Source organism: Haliotis rufescens, unplaced genomic scaffold, assembly GCF_023055435.1.
Source record: "Haliotis rufescens isolate VD_foot unplaced genomic scaffold, xgHalRufe1.0.p SCAF_15, whole genome shotgun sequence".
In the NCBI taxonomy this organism is placed as follows: Eukaryota; Metazoa; Mollusca; class Gastropoda; order Lepetellida; family Haliotidae; genus Haliotis; species Haliotis rufescens.
The window spans coordinates 11,861,451-11,880,083 of NW_025963835.1; the positions used below are offsets into that span (position 1 = coordinate 11,861,451).

Genomic DNA, 18,633 nt, shown 5'->3' on the forward strand with positions numbered 1-18,633 from the left:
TGCAGGATGTGTTTCTCTGCATTTTCCGAGCCAGGACGCTTTCCAGTGGCCAACCAACCAGTTGCGCAACTTTTAGCCGAGTTTCACGCGCCTCAGTTGAACACAAATTCAGTGGGAAATGAAGACATTGTCTGTAACCATCCAGGTACGACGATAGTTAGAGAGGCACCTACTTTTAGAATGCCTTATGTCCATTGTGTAGCTAACGTAGCTATCTGAGGCGTTACACTCCTTCTGATTGCTTCCATCAAAAGTAGGCATATTTTCCTTGTCCATCTTCTATGGCAAATAACTCTCTGTTGTATTTGCTACCTTCGTGTCGTGAATACTATGACTGTAAGTTACTCCTATCATCATGTACATTTGTAGTGTAATAAGCAGATGACGGAAACTCTCTGCTCATTGACTTGTTCGGGACTTCCTGCTGTTTTTAGAGGGCGTCATCAACGTTATACTGTGACAAAGCGATGTGTTTATAGACTATAATTGTAACAAGGAAAAGCTGAAAATGTGTATAAATCGCTGGCCATTTCAGGTTGTAGAACAGCCGTCATCGTCTAGTGGTTAGGACTTTGCGTTGTGGCCGCAAGAACCCCGGTTCGAATCCTGGTCGCGGCATGTTGCCCAAGCTTTTGCAGGATGTGTTTCTCTGCATTTTCCGAGCCAGGACGCTTTCCAGTGGCCAACCAACCAGTTGCGCAACTTTTGGCCGAGTTTCACGCGCCTCAGTTGAACACAAATTCAGTGGGAAATGAAGACATTGTCTGTAACCATCCAGGTACGACGATAGTTAGAGAGGCACCTACTTTTAGAATGCCTTATGTCCATTGTGTAGCTAACGTAGCTATCTGAGGCGTTACACTCCTTCTGATTGCTTCCATCAAAAGTAGGCATATTTTCCTTGTCCATCTTCTATGGCAAATAACTCTCTGTTGTATTTGCTACCTTCGTGTCGTGAATACTGTGACTGTAAGTTACTCCTATCATCATGTACATTTGTAGGGTAATAAGTAGATGACGGAAACTCTCTGCTCATTGACTTGTTCGGGACTTCCTGCTGTTTTTAGAGGGCGTCATCAACGTTATACTGTGACAAAGCGATGTGTTTATAGACTATAATTGTAACAAGGAAAAGCTGAAAATGTGTATAAATCGCTGGCCATTTCAGGTTGTAGAACAGCCGTGATCGTCTAGTGGTTAGGACTTTGCGTTGTGGCCGCAAGAACCCAGGTTCGAATCCTGGTCTCGGCATCTACACCTTTTTGGGGATATCATTAATATTTCAATATTCCATTAAAGCACACACGTTTACTTTTACAGGTCGGCCCATTTCAAAGCAATGCATAAAATCATTTGACTTGAAACTATTCCAAACCTTTTAATTGAGTAAATTAAATTTGGAAATAGACTCCTGATTTATGTATATTTTAGTTGCCTTTAGGAAAGACGTAATTTACCCCTGCATTTTGTGAAGACAGTGAAAAGAAATCAAGTTCAAGCCATTACAGAACCAAGAATGTCTTGAGCTAATATGCCATGCTGATAACAGGGTGACAAGTGGCCGTGATCGTCTAGTGGTTAGGACTTTGCGTTGTGGCCGCAAGAACCCCGGTTAGAATCCGGGTCGCGGCATGTTGCCCAAGCTTTTGCAGGATGTGTTTCTCTGCATTTTCCGAGCCAGGACGCTTTCCAGTGGCCAACCAACCAGTTGCGCAACTTTTAGCCGAGTTTCACGCGCCTCAGTTGAACACAAATTCAGTGGGAAATGAAGACATTGTCTGTAACCATCCAGGTACGACGATAGTTAGAGAGGCACCTACTTTTAGAATGCCTTATGTCCATTGTGTAGCTAACGTAGCTATCTGAGGCGTTACACTCCTTCTGATTGCTTCCATCAAAAGTAGGCATATTTTCCTTGTCCATCTTCTATGGCAAATAACTCTCTGTTGTATTTGCTACCTTCGTGTCGTGAATACTATGACTGTAAGTTACTCCTATCATCATATACATTTGTAGTGTAATAAGCAGATGACGGAAACTCTCTGCTCATTGACTTGTTCGGGACTTCCTGCTGTTTTTAGAGGGCGTCATCAACGTTATACTGTGACAAAGCGATGTGTTTATAGACTATAATTGTAACAAGGAAAAGCTGAAAATGTGTATAAATCGCTGGCCATTTCAGGTTGTTGAACAGCCGTGATCGTCTAGTGGTTAGGACTTTGCGTTGTGGCCGCAAGAACCCCGGTTCGAATCCGGGTCACGGCATGTTGCCCGAGCTTTTGCAGGATGTGTTTCTCTGCATTTTCCGAGCCAGGAAGGTTTCCAGTGGCCAACCAACCAGATGCGCAACTTTTGGCCGAGTTTCACGCGTCTCAGTTGAACACAAATTCAGTGGGAAATGAAGACATTGTCTGTAACCATCCAGGTACGACGATAGTTATAGAGAGGCACCTACTTTTAGAATGCCTTATGTCCATTGTGTAGCTAACGTAGCTATCTGAGGCGTTACACTCCTTCTGATTGCTTCCATCAAAAGTAGGCATATTTTCCTTGTCCATTTTCTATGGCTAAGAACTCTCTGTTGTATTTGCTACCTTCGTGTCGTGAATACTGTGACTGTAAGTTACTCCTATCATCATGTACATTTGTAGTGTAATAAGTAGATGACGGAAACTCTCTGCTCATTGACTTGTTCGGGACTTCCTGCTGTTTTTAGAGGGCGTCATCAACGTTATACTGTGACAAAGCGATGTGTTTATAGACTATAATTGTAACAAGGAAAAGCTGAAAATGTGTATAAATCGCTGGTCATTTCAGGTTGTAGAACAGCCGTGATCGTCTAGTGGTTAGGACTTTGCGTTGTGGCCGCAAGAACCCAGGTTCGAATCCTGGTCTCGGCATCTACACCTTTTTGGGGATATCATTAATATTTCAATATTCCATTAAAGCACACACGTTTACTTTTACAGGTCGGCCCATTTCAAAGCAATGCATAAAACCATTTGACTTGAAACTATTCCAAACCTTTTTATTGAGTAAATTAAATTTGGAAATAGACTCCTGATTTACGTATATTTTAGTTGCCTTTAGGAAAGACGTAATTTACCCCTGCATTTTGTGAAGACAGTGAAAAGAAATCAAGTTCAAGCCATTACAGAACCAAGAATGTCTTGAGCTAATATGCCTTGCTGATAACAGGGTGACAAGTGGCCGTGATCGTCTAGTGGTTAGGACTTTGCGTTGTGGCCGCAAGAACCCCGGTTCGAATCCGGGTCACGGCATGTTGCCCGAGCTTTTGCAGGATGTGTTTCTCTGCATTTTCCGAGCCAGGACGCTTTCCAGTGGCCAACCAACCAGTTGCGCAACTTTTAGCCGAGTTTCACGCGTCTCAGTTGAACACAAATTCAGTGGGAAATGAAGACATTGTCTGTAACCATCCAGGTACGACGATAGTTAGAGAGGCACCTACTTTTAGAATGCCTTATGTCCATTGTGTAGCTAACGTAGCTATCTGAGGCGTTACACTCCTTCTGATTGCTTCCATCAAAAGTAGGCATATTTTCCTTGTCCATCTTCTATGGCTAAGAACTCTCTGTTGTATTTTTGCTACCTTCGTGTCGTGAATACTGTGACTGTAAGTTACTCCTATCATCATGTACATTTGTAGTGTAATAAGCAGATGACGGAAACTCTCTGCTCATTGACTTGTTCGGGACTTCCTGCTGTTTTTAGAGGGCGTCATCAACGTTATACTGTGACAAAGCGATGTGTTTATAGACTATAATTGTAACAAGGAAAAGCTGAAAATGTGTATAAATCGCTGGCCATTTCAGGTTGTAGAACAGCCGTCATCGTCTAGTGGTTAGGACTTTGCGTTGTGGCCGCAAGAACCCCTGTTCGAATCCTGGTCTCGGCATCTACACCTTTTTGGGGATATCATTAATATTTCAATATTCCATTAAAGCACACACGTTTACTTTTACAGGTCGGCCCATTTCAAAGCAATGCATAAAATCATTTGACTTGAAACTATTCCAAACCTTTTAATTGAGTAAATTAAATTTGGAAATAGACTCCTGATTTACGTATATTTTAGTTGCCTTTAGGAAAGACGTAATTTACCCCTGCATTTTGTGAAGACAGTGAAAAGAAATCAAGTTCAAGCCATTACAGAACCAAGAATGTCTTGAGCTAATATGCCATGCTGATAACAGGGTGACAAGTGGCCGTGATCGTCTAGTGGTTAGGACTTTGCGTTGTGGCCGCAAGAACCCCGGTTAGAATCCGGGTCGCGGCATGTTGCCCAAGCTTTTGCAGGATGTGTTTCTCTGCATTTTCCGAGCCAGGACGCTTTCCAGTGGCCAACCAACCAGTTGCGCAACTTTTGGCCGAGTTTCACGCGCCTCAGTTGAACACAAATTCAGTGGGAAATGAAGACATTGTCTGTAACCATCCAGGTACGACGATAGTTAGAGAGGCACCTACTTTTAGAATGCCTTATGTCCATTGTGTAGCTAACGTAGCTATCTGAGGCGTTACACTCCTTCTGATTGCTTCCATCAAAAGTAGGCATATTTTCCTTGTCCATCTTCTATGGCAAATAACTCTCTGTTGTATTTGCTACCTTCGTGTCGTGAATACTATGACTGTAAGTTACTCCTATCATCATGTACATTTGTAGTGTAATAAGCAGATGACGGAAACTCTCTGCTCATTGACTTGTTCGGGACTTCCTGCTGTTTTTAGAGGGCGTCATCAACGTTATACTGTGACAAAGCGATGTGTTTATAGACTATAATTGTAACAAGGAAAAGCTGAAAATGTGTATAAATCGCTGGCCATTTCAGGTTGTAGAACAGCCGTGGTCGTCTAGTGGTTAGGACTTTGCGTTGTGGCCGCAAGAACCCAGGTTCGAATCCTGGTCGCGGCATGTTGCCCAAGCTTTTGCAGGATGTGTTTCTCTGCATTTTCCGAGCCAGGAAGCTTTCCAGTGGCCAACCAACCAGTTGCGCAACTTTTGGCCGAGTTTCACGCGCCTCAGTTGAACACAAATTCAGTGGGAAATGAAGACATTGTCTGTAACCATCCAGGTACGACGATAGTTAGAGAGGCACCTACTTTTAGAATGCCTTATGTCCATTGTGTAGCTAACGTAGCTATCTGAGGCGTTACACTCCTTCTGATTGCTTCCATCAAAAGTAGGCATATTTTCCTTGTCCATCTTCTATGGCAAATAACTCTCTGTTGTATTTGCTACCTTCGTGTCGTGAATACTATGACTGTAAGTTACTCCTATCATCATGTACATTTGTAGTGTAATAAGCAGATGACGGAAACTCTCTGCTCATTGACTTGTTCGGGACTTCCTGCTGTTTTTAGAGGGCGTCATCAACGTTATACTGTGACAAAGCGATGTGTTTATAGACTATAATTGTAACAAGGAAAAGCTGAAAATGTGTATAAATCGCTGGCCATTTCAGGTTGTAGAACAGCCGTGATCGTCTAGTGGTTAGGACTTTGCGTTGTGGCCGCAAGAACCCAGGTTCGAATCCTGGTCTCGGCATTTACACCTTTTTGGGGATATCATTAATATTTCAATATTCCATTAAAGCACACACGTTTACTTTTACAGGTCGGCCCATTTCAAAGCAATGCATAGAACCATTTGACTTGAAACTATTCCAAACCTTTTAATTGAGTAAATTAAATTTGGAAATAGACTCCTGATTTACGTATATTTTAGTTGCCTTTAGGAAAGACGTAATTTACCCCTGCATTTTGTGAAGACAGTGAAAAGAAATCAAGTTCAAGCCATTACAGAACCAAGAATGTCTTGAGCTAATATGCCTTGCTGATAACAGGGTGACAAGTGGCCGTGATCGTCTAGTGGTTAGGACTTTGCGTTGTGGCCGCAAGAACCCCGGTTCGAATCCGGGTCACGGCATGTTGCCCGAGCTTTTGCAGGATGTGTTTCTCTGCATTTTCCGAGCCAGGAAGCCCTCCAACCAGATGCGCAACTTTTGGCCGAGTTTCACGCGTCTCAGTTGAACACCAATTCAGTGGGAAATGAAGACATTGTCTGTAACCATCCAGGTACGACGATAGTTATAGAGAGGCACCTACTTTTAGAATGCCTTATGTCCATTGTGTAGCTAACGTAGCTATCTGAGGCGTTACACTCCTTCTGATTGCTTCCATCAAAAGTAGGCATATTTCCCTTGTCCATCTTCTATGGCTAAGAACTCTCTGTTGTATTTGCTACCTTCGTGTCGTGAATACTGTGACTGTAAGTTACTCCTATCATCATGTACATGTGTAGTGTAATAAGTAGATGACGGAAACTCTCTGCTCATTGACTTGTTCGGGACTTCCTGCTGTTTTTAGAGGGCGTCATCAACGTTATACTGTGACAAAGCGATGTGTTTATAGACTATAATTGTAACAAGGAAAAGCTGAAAATGTGTATAAATCGCTGGCCATTTCAGGTTGTAGAACAGCCGTCATCGTCTAGTGGTTAGGACTTTGCGTTGTGGCCGCAAGAACCCAGGTTCGAATCCTGGTCTCGGCATCTACACCTTTTTGGGGATATCATTGATATTTCAATATTCCATTAAAGCACACACGTTTACTTTTACAGGTCGGCCCAGTTCAAAGCAATGCATAAAATCATTTGACTTGAAACTATTCCAAACCTTTTAATTGAGTAAATTAAATTTGGAAATAGACTCCTGATTTATGTATATTTTAGTTGCCTTTAGGAAAGACGTAATTTACCCCTGCATTTTGTGAAGACAGTGAAAAGAAATCAAGTGCAAGCCATTACAGAACCAAGAATGTCTTGAGCTAATATGCCTTGCTGATAACAGGGTGACAAGTGGCCGTGATCGTCTAGTGGTTAGGACTTTGCGTTGTGGCCGCAAGAACCCCGGTTCGAATCCGGGTCACGGCATGTTGCCCGAGATTTTGCAGGATGTGTTTCTCTGCATTTTCCGAGCCAGGACGCTTTCCAGTGGCCAACCAACCAGATGCGCAACTTTTGGCCGAGTTTCACGCGTCTCAGTTGAACACAAATTCAGTGGGAAATGAAGACATTGTCTGTAACCATCCAGGTACGACGATAGTTATAGAGAGGCACCTACTTTTAGAATGCCTTATGTCCATTGTGTAGCTAACGTAGCTATCTGAGGCGTTACACTCCTTCTGATTGCTTCCATCAAAAGTAGGCATATTTCCCTTGTCCATCTTCTATGGCTAAGAACTCTCTGTTGTATTTGCTACCTTCGTGTCGTGAATACTGTGACTGTAAGTTACTCCTATCATCATGTACATTTGTAGTGTAATAAGTAGATGACGGAAACTCTCTGCTCATTGACTTGTTCGGGACTTCCTGCTGTTTTTAGAGGGCGTCATCAACGTTATACTGTGACAAAGCGATGTGTTTATAGACTATAATGGTAACAAGGAAAAGCTGAAAATGTGTATAAATCGCTGGCCATTTCAGGTTGTAGAACAGCCGTCATCGTCTAGTGGTTAGGACTTTGCGTTGTGGCCGCAAGAACCCAGGTTCGAATCCTGGTCTCGGCATCTACACCTTTTTGGGGATATCATTGATATTTCAATATTCCATTAAAGCACACACGTTTACTTTTACAGGTCGGCCCAGTTCAAAGCAATGCATAAAATCATTTGACTTGAAACTATTCCAAACCTTTTAATTGAGTAAATTAAATTTGGAAATAGACTCCTGATTTATGTATATTTTAGTTGCCTTTAGGAAAGACGTAATTTACCCCTGCATTTTGTGAAGACAGTGAAAAGAAATCAAGTGCAAGCCATTACAGAACCAAGAATGTCTTGAGCTAATATGCCTTGCTGATAACAGGGTGACAAGTGGCCGTGATCGTCTAGTGGTTAGGACTTTGCGTTGTGGCCGCAAGAACCCCGGTTCGAATCCGGGTCACGGCATGTTGCCCGAGCTTTTGCAGGATGTGTTTCTCTGCATTTTCCGAGCCAGGAAGCCCTCCAACCAGATGCGCAACTTTTGGCCGAGTTTCACGCGTCTCAGTTGAACACCAATTCAGTGGGAAATGAAGACATTGTCTGTAACCATCCAGGTACGACGATAGTTATAGAGAGGCACCTACTTTTAGAATGCCTTATGTCCATTGTGTAGCTAACGTAGCTATCTGAGGCGTTACACTCCTTCTGATTGCTTCCATCAAAAGTAGGCATATTTCCCTTGTCCATCTTCTATGGCTAAGAACTCTCTGTTGTATTTGCTACCTTCGTGTCGTGAATACTGTGACTGTAAGTTACTCCTATCATCATGTACATGTGTAGTGTAATAAGTAGATGACGGAAACTCTCTGCTCATTGACTTGTTCGGGACTTCCTGCTGTTTTTAGAGGGCGTCATCAACGTTATACTGTGACAAAGCGATGTGTTTATAGACTATAATGGTAACAAGGAAAAGCTGAAAATGTGTATAAATCGCTGGCCATTTCAGGTTGTAGAACAGCCGTCATCGTCTAGTGGTTAGGACTTTGCGTTGTGGCCGCAAGAACCCAGGTTCGAATCCTGGTCTCGGCATCTACACCTTTTTGGGGATATCATTGATATTTCAATATTCCATTAAAGCACACACGTTTACTTTTACAGGTCGGCCCAGTTCAAAGCAATGCATAAAATCATTTGACTTGAAACTATTCCAAACCTTTTAATTTAATAAATTAAATTTGGAAATAGACTCCTGATTTATGTATATTTTAGTTGCCTTTAGGAAAGACGTAATTTACCCCTGCATTTTGTGAAGACAGTGAAAAGAAATCAAGTGCAAGCCATTACAGAACCAAGAATGTCTTGAGCTAATATGCCTTGCTGATAACAGGGTGACAAGTGGCCGTGATCGTCTAGTGGTTAGGACTTTGCGTTGTGGCCGCAAGAACCCCGGTTCGAATCCGGGTCACGGCATGTTGCCCGAGATTTTGCAGGATGTGTTTCTCTGCATTTTCCGAGCCAGGACGCTTTCCAGTGGCCAACCAACCAGATGCGCAACTTTTGGCCGAGTTTCACGCGTCTCAGTTGAACACAAATTCAGTGGGAAATGAAGACATTGTCTGTAACCATCCAGGTACGACGATAGTTATAGAGAGGCACCTACTTTTAGAATGCCTTATGTCCATTGTGTAGCTAACGTAGCTATCTGAGGCGTTACACTCCTTCTGATTGCTTCCATCAAAAGTAGGCATATTTCCCTTGTCCATCTTCTATGGCTAAGAACTCTCTGTTGTATTTGCTACCTTCGTGTCGTGAATACTGTGACTGTAAGTTACTCCTATCATCATGTACATTTGTAGTGTAATAAGTAGATGACGGAAACTCTCTGCTCATTGACTTGTTCGGGACTTCCTGCTGTTTTTAGAGGGCGTCATCAACGTTATACTGTGACAAAGCGATGTGTTTATAGACTATAATGGTAACAAGGAAAAGCTGAAAATGTGTATAAATCGCTGGCCATTTCAGGTTGTAGAACAGCCGTCATCGTCTAGTGGTTAGGACTTTGCGTTGTGGCCGCAAGAACCCAGGTTCGAATCCTGGTCTCGGCATCTACACCTTTTTGGGGATATCATTGATATTTCAATATTCCATTAAAGCACACACGTTTACTTTTACAGGTCGGCCCAGTTCAAAGCAATGCATAAAATCATTTGACTTGAAACTATTCCAAACCTTTTAATTGAGTAAATTAAATTTGGAAATAGACTCCTGATTTATGTATATTTTAGTTGCCTTTAGGAAAGACGTAATTTACCCCTGCATTTTGTGAAGACAGTGAAAAGAAATCAAGTGCAAGCCATTACAGAACCAAGAATGTCTTGAGCTAATATGCCTTGCTGATAACAGGGTGACAAGTGGCCGTGATCGTCTAGTGGTTAGGACTTTGCGTTGTGGCCGCAAGAACCCCGGTTCGAATCCGGGTCACGGCATGTTGCCCGAGCTTTTGCAGGATGTGTTTCTCTGCATTTTCCGAGCCAGGAAGCCCTCCAACCAGATGCGCAACTTTTGGCCGAGTTTCACGCGTCTCAGTTGAACACCAATTCAGTGGGAAATGAAGACATTGTCTGTAACCATCCAGGTACGACGATAGTTATAGAGAGGCACCTACTTTTAGAATGCCTTATGTCCATTGTGTAGCTAACGTAGCTATCTGAGGCGTTACACTCCTTCTGATTGCTTCCATCAAAAGTAGGCATATTTCCCTTGTCCATCTTCTATGGCTAAGAACTCTCTGTTGTATTTGCTACCTTCGTGTCGTGAATACTGTGACTGTAAGTTACTCCTATCATCATGTACATGTGTAGTGTAATAAGTAGATGACGGAAACTCTCTGCTCATTGACTTGTTCGGGACTTCCTGCTGTTTTTAGAGGGCGTCATCAACGTTATACTGTGACAAAGCGATGTGTTTATAGACTATAATGGTAACAAGGAAAAGCTGAAAATGTGTATAAATCGCTGGCCATTTCAGGTTGTAGAACAGCCGTCATCGTCTAGTGGTTAGGACTTTGCGTTGTGGCCGCAAGAACCCAGGTTCGAATCCTGGTCTCGGCATCTACACCTTTTTGGGGATATCATTGATATTTCAATATTCCATTAAAGCACACACGTTTACTTTTACAGGTCGGCCCAGTTCAAAGCAATGCATAAAATCATTTGACTTGAAACTATTCCAAACCTTTTAATTGAGTAAATTAAATTTGGAAATAGACTCCTGATTTATGTATATTTTAGTTGCCTTTAGGAAAGACGTAATTTACCCCTGCATTTTGTGAAGACAGTGAAAAGAAATCAAGTGCAAGCCATTACAGAACCAAGAATGTCTTGAGCTAATATGCCTTGCTGATAACAGGGTGACAAGTGGCCGTGATCGTCTAGTGGTTAGGACTTTGCGTTGTGGCCGCAAGAACCCCGGTTCGAATCCGGGTCACGGCATGTTGCCCGAGATTTTGCAGGATGTGTTTCTCTGCATTTTCCGAGCCAGGACGCTTTCCAGTGGCCAACCAACCAGATGCGCAACTTTTGGCCGAGTTTCACGCGTCTCAGTTGAACACAAATTCAGTGGGAAATGAAGACATTGTCTGTAACCATCCAGGTACGACGATAGTTATAGAGAGGCACCTACTTTTAGAATGCCTTATGTCCATTGTGTAGCTAACGTAGCTATCTGAGGCGTTACACTCCTTCTGATTGCTTCCATCAAAAGTAGGCATATTTCCCTTGTCCATCTTCTATGGCTAAGAACTCTCTGTTGTATTTGCTACCTTCGTGTCGTGAATACTGTGACTGTAAGTTACTCCTATCATCATGTACATTTGTAGTGTAATAAGTAGATGACGGAAACTCTCTGCTCATTGACTTGTTCGGGACTTCCTGCTGTTTTTAGAGGGCGTCATCAACGTTATACTGTGACAAAGCGATGTGTTTATAGACTATAATGGTAACAAGGAAAAGCTGAAAATGTGTATAAATCGCTGGCCATTTCAGGTTGTAGAACAGCCGTCATCGTCTAGTGGTTAGGACTTTGCGTTGTGGCCGCAAGAACCCAGGTTCGAATCCTGGTCTCGGCATCTACACCTTTTTGGGGATATCATTGATATTTCAATATTCCATTAAAGCACACACGTTTACTTTTACAGGTCGGCCCAGTTCAAAGCAATGCATAAAATCATTTGACTTGAAACTATTCCAAACCTTTTAATTGAGTAAATTAAATTTGGAAATAGACTCCTGATTTATGTATATTTTAGTTGCCTTTAGGAAAGACGTAATTTACCCCTGCATTTTGTGAAGACAGTGAAAAGAAATCAAGTGCAAGCCATTACAGAACCAAGAATGTCTTGAGCTAATATGCCTTGCTGATAACAGGGTGACAAGTGGCCGTGATCGTCTAGTGGTTAGGACTTTGCGTTGTGGCCGCAAGAACCCCGGTTCGAATCCGGGTCACGGCATGTTGCCCGAGATTTTGCAGGATGTGTTTCTCTGCATTTTCCGAGCCAGGACGCTTTCCAGTGGCCAACCAACCAGATGCGCAACTTTTGGCCGAGTTTCACGCGTCTCAGTTGAACACAAATTCAGTGGGAAATGAAGACATTGTCTGTAACCATCCAGGTACGACGATAGTTATAGAGAGGCACCTACTTTTAGAATGCCTTATGTCCATTGTGTAGCTAACGTAGCTATCTGAGGCGTTACACTCCTTCTGATTGCTTCCATCAAAAGTAGGCATATTTCCCTTGTCCATCTTCTATGGCTAAGAACTCTCTGTTGTATTTGCTACCTTCGTGTCGTGAATACTGTGACTGTAAGTTACTCCTATCATCATGTACATTTGTAGTGTAATAAGCAGATGACGGAAACTCTCTGCTCATTGACTTGTTCGGGACTTCCTGCTGTTTTTAGAGGGCGTCATCAACGTTATACTGTGACAAAGCGATGTGTTTATAGACTATAATTGTAACAAGGAAAAGCTGAAAATGTGTATAAATCGCTGGCCATTTCAGGTTGTAGAACAGCCGTCATCGTCTAGTGGTTAGGACTTTGCGTTGTGGCCGCAAGAACCCAGGTTCGAATCCTGGTCTCGGCATCTACACCTTTTTGGGGATATCATTGATATTTCAATATTCCATTAAAGCACACACGTTTACTTTTACAGGTCGGCCCATTTCAAAGCAATGCATAAAATCATTTGACTTGAAACTATTCCAAACCTTTTAATTGAGTAAATTAAATTTGGAAATAGACTCCTGATTTATGTATATTTTAGTTGCCTTTAGGAAAGACGTAATTTACCCCTGCATTTTGTGAAGACAGTGAAAAGAAATCAAGTGCAAGCCATTACAGAACCAAGAATGTCTTGAGCTAATATGCCTTGCTGATAACAGGGTGACAAGTGGCCGTGATCGTCTAGTGGTTAGGACTTTGCGTTGTGGCCGCAAGAACCCCGGTTCGAATCCGGGTCACGGCATGTTGCCCGAGATTTTGCAGGATGTGTTTCTCTGCATTTTCCGAGCCAGGACGCTTTCCAGTGGCCAACCAACCAGATGCGCAACTTTTGGCCGAGTTTCACGCGTCTCAGTTGAACACAAATTCAGTGGGAAATGAAGACATTGTCTGTAACCATCCAGGTACGACGATAGTTATAGAGAGGCACCTACTTTTAGAATGCCTTATGTCCATTGTGTAGCTAACGTAGCTATCTGAGGCGTTACACTCCTTCTGATTGCTTCCATCAAAAGTAGGCATATTTCCCTTGTCCATCTTCTATGGCTAAGAACTCTCTGTTGTATTTGCTACCTTCGTGTCGTGAATACTGTGACTGTAAGTTACTCCTATCATCATGTACATTTGTAGTGTAATAAGCAGATGACGGAAACTCTCTGCTCATTGACTTGTTCGGGACTTCCTGCTGTTTTTAGAGGGCGTCATCAACGTTATACTGTGACAAAGCGATGTGTTTATAGACTATAATTGTAACAAGGAAAAGCTGAAAATGTGTATAAATCGCTGGCCATTTCAGGTTGTAGAACAGCCGTGGTCGTCTAGTGGTTAGGACTTTGCGTTGTGGCCGCAAGAACCCCTGTTCGAATCCTGGTCGCGGCATGTTGCCCAAGCTTTTGCAGGATGTGTTTCTCTGCATTTTCCGAGCCAGGAAGCTTTCCAGTGGCCAACCAACCAGTTGCGCAACTTTTGGCCGAGTTTCACGCGCCTCAGTTGAACACAAATTCAGTGGGAAATGAAGACATTGTCTGTAACCATCCAGGTACGACGATAGTTAGAGAGGCACCTACTTTTAGAATGCCTTATGTCCATTGTGTAGCTAACGTAGCTATCTGAGGCGTTACACTCCTTCTGATTGCTTCCATCAAAAGTAGGCATATTTTCCTTGTCCATCTTCTATGGCAAATAACTCTCTGTTGTATTTGCTACCTTCGTGTCGTGAATACTATGACTGTAAGTTACTCCTATCATCATGTACATTTGTAGTGTAATAAGCAGATGACGGAAACTCTCTGCTCATTGACTTGTTCGGGACTTCCTGCTGTTTTTAGAGGGCGTCATCAACGTTATACTGTGACAAAGCGATGTGTTTATAGACTATAATTGTAACAAGGAAAAGCTGAAAATGTGTATAAATCGCTGGCCATTTCAGGTTGTAGAACAGCCGTGATCGTCTAGTGGTTAGGACTTTGCGTTGTGGCCGCAAGAACCCAGGTTCGAATCCTGGTCTCGGCATTTACACCTTTTTGGGGATATCATTAATATTTCAATATTCCATTAAAGCACACACGTTTACTTTTACAGGTCGGCCCATTTCAAAGCAATGCATAGAACCATTTGACTTGAAACTATTCCAAACCTTTTAATTGAGTAAATTAAATTTGGAAATAGACTCCTGATTTACGTATATTTTAGTTGCCTTTAGGAAAGACGTAATTTACCCCTGCATTTTGTGAAGACAGTGAAAAGAAATCAAGTTCAAGCCATTACAGAACCAAGAATGTCTTGAGCTAATATGCCTTGCTGATAACAGGGTGACAAGTGGCCGTGATCGTCTAGTGGTTAGGACTTTGCGTTGTGGCCGCAAGAACCCCGGTTCGAATCCGGGTCACGGCATGTTGCCCGAGCTTTTGCAGGATGTGTTTCTCTGCATTTTCCGAGCCAGGAAGCCCTCCAACCAGATGCGCAACTTTTGGCCGAGTTTCACGCGTCTCAGTTGAACACCAATTCAGTGGGAAATGAAGACATTGTCTGTAACCATCCAGGTACGACGATAGTTATAGAGAGGCACCTACTTTTAGAATGCCTTATGTCCATTGTGTAGCTAACGTAGCTATCTGAGGCGTTACACTCCTTCTGATTGCTTCCATCAAAAGTAGGCATATTTCCCTTGTCCATCTTCTATGGCTAAGAACTCTCTGTTGTATTTGCTACCTTCGTGTCGTGAATACTGTGACTGTAAGTTACTCCTATCATCATGTACATGTGTAGTGTAATAAGTAGATGACGGAAACTCTCTGCTCATTGACTTGTTCGGGACTTCCTGCTGTTTTTAGAGGGCGTCATCAACGTTATACTGTGACAAAGCGATGTGTTTATAGACTATAATGGTAACAAGGAAAAGCTGAAAATGTGTATAAATCGCTGGCCATTTCAGGTTGTAGAACAGCCGTCATCGTCTAGTGGTTAGGACTTTGCGTTGTGGCCGCAAGAACCCAGGTTCGAATCCTGGTCTCGGCATCTACACCTTTTTGGGGATATCATTGATATTTCAATATTCCATTAAAGCACACACGTTTACTTTTACAGGTCGGCCCAGTTCAAAGCAATGCATAAAATCATTTGACTTGAAACTATTCCAAACCTTTTAATTTAATAAATTAAATTTGGAAATAGACTCCTGATTTATGTATATTTTAGTTGCCTTTAGGAAAGACGTAATTTACCCCTGCATTTTGTGAAGACAGTGAAAAGAAATCAAGTGCAAGCCATTACAGAACCAAGAATGTCTTGAGCTAATATGCCTTGCTGATAACAGGGTGACAAGTGGCCGTGATCGTCTAGTGGTTAGGACTTTGCGTTGTGGCCGCAAGAACCCCGGTTCGAATCCGGGTCACGGCATGTTGCCCGAGATTTTGCAGGATGTGTTTCTCTGCATTTTCCGAGCCAGGACGCTTTCCAGTGGCCAACCAACCAGATGCGCAACTTTTGGCCGAGTTTCACGCGTCTCAGTTGAACACAAATTCAGTGGGAAATGAAGACATTGTCTGTAACCATCCAGGTACGACGATAGTTATAGAGAGGCACCTACTTTTAGAATGCCTTATGTCCATTGTGTAGCTAACGTAGCTATCTGAGGCGTTACACTCCTTCTGATTGCTTCCATCAAAAGTAGGCATATTTCCCTTGTCCATCTTCTATGGCTAAGAACTCTCTGTTGTATTTGCTACCTTCGTGTCGTGAATACTGTGACTGTAAGTTACTCCTATCATCATGTACATTTGTAGTGTAATAAGTAGATGACGGAAACTCTCTGCTCATTGACTTGTTCGGGACTTCCTGCTGTTTTTAGAGGGCGTCATCAACGTTATACTGTGACAAAGCGATGTGTTTATAGACTATAATGGTAACAAGGAAAAGCTGAAAATGTGTATAAATCGCTGGCCATTTCAGGTTGTAGAACAGCCGTCATCGTCTAGTGGTTAGGACTTTGCGTTGTGGCCGCAAGAACCCAGGTTCGAATCCTGGTCTCGGCATCTACACCTTTTTGGGGATATCATTGATATTTCAATATTCCATTAAAGCACACACGTTTACTTTTACAGGTCGGCCCAGTTCAAAGCAATGCATAAAATCATTTGACTTGAAACTATTCCAAACCTTTTAATTGAGTAAATTAAATTTGGAAATAGACTCCTGATTTATGTATATTTTAGTTGCCTTTAGGAAAGACGTAATTTACCCCTGCATTTTGTGAAGACAGTGAAAAGAAATCAAGTGCAAGCCATTACAGAACCAAGAATGTCTTGAGCTAATATGCCTTGCTGATAACAGGGTGACAAGTGGCCGTGATCGTCTAGTGGTTAGGACTTTGCGTTGTGGCCGCAAGAACCCCGGTTCGAATCCGGGTCACGGCATGTTGCCCGAGATTTTGCAGGATGTGTTTCTCTGCATTTTCCGAGCCAGGACGCTTTCCAGTGGCCAACCAACCAGATGCGCAACTTTTGGCCGAGTTTCACGCGTCTCAGTTGAACACAAATTCAGTGGGAAATGAAGACATTGTCTGTAACCATCCAGGTACGACGATAGTTATAGAGAGGCACCTACTTTTAGAATGCCTTATGTCCATTGTGTAGCTAACGTAGCTATCTGAGGCGTTACACTCCTTCTGATTGCTTCCATCAAAAGTAGGCATATTTCCCTTGTCCATCTTCTATGGCTAAGAACTCTCTGTTGTATTTGCTACCTTCGTGTCGTGAATACTGTGACTGTAAGTTACTCCTATCATCATGTACATTTGTAGTGTAATAAGCAGATGACGGAAACTCTCTGCTCATTGACTTGTTCGGGACTTCCTGCTGTTTTTAGAGGGCGTCATCAACGTTATACTGTGACAAAGCGATGTGTTTATAGACTATAATTGTAACAAGGAAAAGCTGAAAATGTGTATAAATCGCTGGCCATTTCAGGTTGTAGAACAGCCGTCATCGTCTAGTGGTTAGGACTTTGCGTTGTGGCCGCAAGAACCCAGGTTCGAATCCTGGTCTCGGCATCTACACCTTTTTGGGGATATCATTGATATTTCAATATTCCATTAAAGCACACACGTTTACTTTTACAGGTCGGCCCATTTCAAAGCAATGCATAAAATCATTTGACTTGAAACTATTCCAAACCTTTTAATTGAGTAAATTAAATTTGGAAATAGACTCCTGATTTATGTATATTTTAGTTGCCTTTAGGAAAGACGTAATTTACCCCTGCATTTTGTGAAGACAGTGAAAAGAAATCAAGTGCAAGCCATTACAGAACCAAGAATGTCTTGAGCTAATATGCCTTGCTGATAACAGGGTGACAAGTGGCCGTGATCGTCTAGTGGTTAGGACTTTGCGTTGTGGCCGCAAGAACCCCGGTTCGAATCCGGGTCACGGCATGTTGCCCGAGATTTTGCAGGATGTGTTTCTCTGCATTTTCCGAGCCAGGACGCTTTCCAGTGGCCAACCAACCAGATGCGCAACTTTTGGCCGAGTTTCACGCGTCTCAGTTGAACACAAATTCAGTGGGAAATGAAGACATTGTCTGTAACCATCCAGGTACGACGATAGTTATAGAGAGGCACCTACTTTTAGAATGCCTTATGTCCATTGTGTAGCTAACGTAGCTATCTGAGGCGTTACACTCCTTCTGATTGCTTCCATCAAAAGTAGGCATATTTCCCTTGTCCATCTTCTATGGCTAAGAACTCTCTGTTGTATTTGCTACCTTCGTGTCGTGAATACTGTGACTGTAAGTTACTCCTATCATCATGTACATTTGTAGTGTAATAAGCAGATGACGGAAACTCTCTGCTCATTGACTTGTTCGGGACTTCCTGCTGTTTTTAGAGGGCGTCATCAACGTTATACTGTGACAAAGCGATGTGTTTATAGACTATAATTGTAACAAGGAAAAGCTGAAAATGTGTATAAATCGCTGGCCATTTCAGGTTGTAGAACAGCCGTCATCGTCTAGTGGTTAGGACTTTGCGTTGTGGCTGCAAATCGCCTGGTAATTACGGTCTCACGGTCGAATTTTATGCTGAATTGTGGGATATACTGAAACCCATATTTGCACGGGTTATCAAATGTATTTTTGAAGAAAAAAGCATGTCAAGATCTATTAAAAAGGGTTTCATTAGCCTCTTCTACAAAAATAATGGTGATAAAACTGACATCAGAAATTTTAGACCAATTTCATTACTCAATGTTTATTCTAAACTTATCTCTCGTTCACTTGCACTTAAATTAAAAACAGTTATGGCAAAAATAATTTCACCAGAACAATCATGTTGTGTTCCAGGACGAGATATTTCGGACAA

At 42.5% G+C, this 18,633-nt stretch overlaps 21 non-coding genes across 21 annotated transcripts; all 21 read left to right on the top strand.

Annotated features, from left to right (window-relative positions):
* The first annotated feature begins 1,179 nt into the window (after positions 1-1,179).
* On the top strand, positions 1,180-1,251 carry Trnah-gug. Its single transcript has one exon. It is a non-coding gene; the product is annotated as a tRNA-His (tRNA).
* Positions 1,252-1,560: 309 nt separating this feature from the next.
* Trnah-gug lies at positions 1,561-1,632 on the top strand. Its single transcript has one exon. It is a non-coding gene; the product is annotated as a tRNA-His (tRNA).
* A 561-nt stretch (positions 1,633-2,193) lies between these two features.
* Trnah-gug lies at positions 2,194-2,265 on the top strand. The gene has a single exon. It is a non-coding gene; the product is annotated as a tRNA-His (tRNA).
* Positions 2,266-2,828: 563 nt separating this feature from the next.
* Positions 2,829-2,900, top strand: Trnah-gug. The gene has a single exon. It is a non-coding gene; the product is annotated as a tRNA-His (tRNA).
* Positions 2,901-3,209: 309 nt separating this feature from the next.
* On the top strand, positions 3,210-3,281 carry Trnah-gug. The gene has a single exon. It is a non-coding gene; the product is annotated as a tRNA-His (tRNA).
* A 944-nt stretch (positions 3,282-4,225) lies between these two features.
* On the top strand, positions 4,226-4,297 carry Trnah-gug. Its single transcript has one exon. It is a non-coding gene; the product is annotated as a tRNA-His (tRNA).
* Positions 4,298-4,858: 561 nt separating this feature from the next.
* On the top strand, positions 4,859-4,930 carry Trnah-gug. Its single transcript has one exon. It is a non-coding gene; the product is annotated as a tRNA-His (tRNA).
* Positions 4,931-5,491: 561 nt separating this feature from the next.
* On the top strand, positions 5,492-5,563 carry Trnah-gug. Its single transcript has one exon. It is a non-coding gene; the product is annotated as a tRNA-His (tRNA).
* A 309-nt stretch (positions 5,564-5,872) lies between these two features.
* Trnah-gug lies at positions 5,873-5,944 on the top strand. The gene has a single exon. It is a non-coding gene; the product is annotated as a tRNA-His (tRNA).
* A 933-nt stretch (positions 5,945-6,877) lies between these two features.
* On the top strand, positions 6,878-6,949 carry Trnah-gug. The gene has a single exon. It is a non-coding gene; the product is annotated as a tRNA-His (tRNA).
* A 944-nt stretch (positions 6,950-7,893) lies between these two features.
* Positions 7,894-7,965, top strand: Trnah-gug. The gene has a single exon. It is a non-coding gene; the product is annotated as a tRNA-His (tRNA).
* Positions 7,966-8,898: 933 nt separating this feature from the next.
* Positions 8,899-8,970, top strand: Trnah-gug. Its single transcript has one exon. It is a non-coding gene; the product is annotated as a tRNA-His (tRNA).
* Positions 8,971-9,914: 944 nt separating this feature from the next.
* Trnah-gug lies at positions 9,915-9,986 on the top strand. Its single transcript has one exon. It is a non-coding gene; the product is annotated as a tRNA-His (tRNA).
* A 933-nt stretch (positions 9,987-10,919) lies between these two features.
* Positions 10,920-10,991, top strand: Trnah-gug. Its single transcript has one exon. It is a non-coding gene; the product is annotated as a tRNA-His (tRNA).
* A 944-nt stretch (positions 10,992-11,935) lies between these two features.
* Positions 11,936-12,007, top strand: Trnah-gug. Its single transcript has one exon. It is a non-coding gene; the product is annotated as a tRNA-His (tRNA).
* A 944-nt stretch (positions 12,008-12,951) lies between these two features.
* Positions 12,952-13,023, top strand: Trnah-gug. The gene has a single exon. It is a non-coding gene; the product is annotated as a tRNA-His (tRNA).
* A 1,196-nt stretch (positions 13,024-14,219) lies between these two features.
* On the top strand, positions 14,220-14,291 carry Trnah-gug. The gene has a single exon. It is a non-coding gene; the product is annotated as a tRNA-His (tRNA).
* Positions 14,292-14,600: 309 nt separating this feature from the next.
* Positions 14,601-14,672, top strand: Trnah-gug. The gene has a single exon. It is a non-coding gene; the product is annotated as a tRNA-His (tRNA).
* A 933-nt stretch (positions 14,673-15,605) lies between these two features.
* Positions 15,606-15,677, top strand: Trnah-gug. Its single transcript has one exon. It is a non-coding gene; the product is annotated as a tRNA-His (tRNA).
* Positions 15,678-16,621: 944 nt separating this feature from the next.
* Positions 16,622-16,693, top strand: Trnah-gug. The gene has a single exon. It is a non-coding gene; the product is annotated as a tRNA-His (tRNA).
* A 944-nt stretch (positions 16,694-17,637) lies between these two features.
* Trnah-gug lies at positions 17,638-17,709 on the top strand. Its single transcript has one exon. It is a non-coding gene; the product is annotated as a tRNA-His (tRNA).
* Positions 17,710-18,633: the final 924 nt, after the last annotated feature.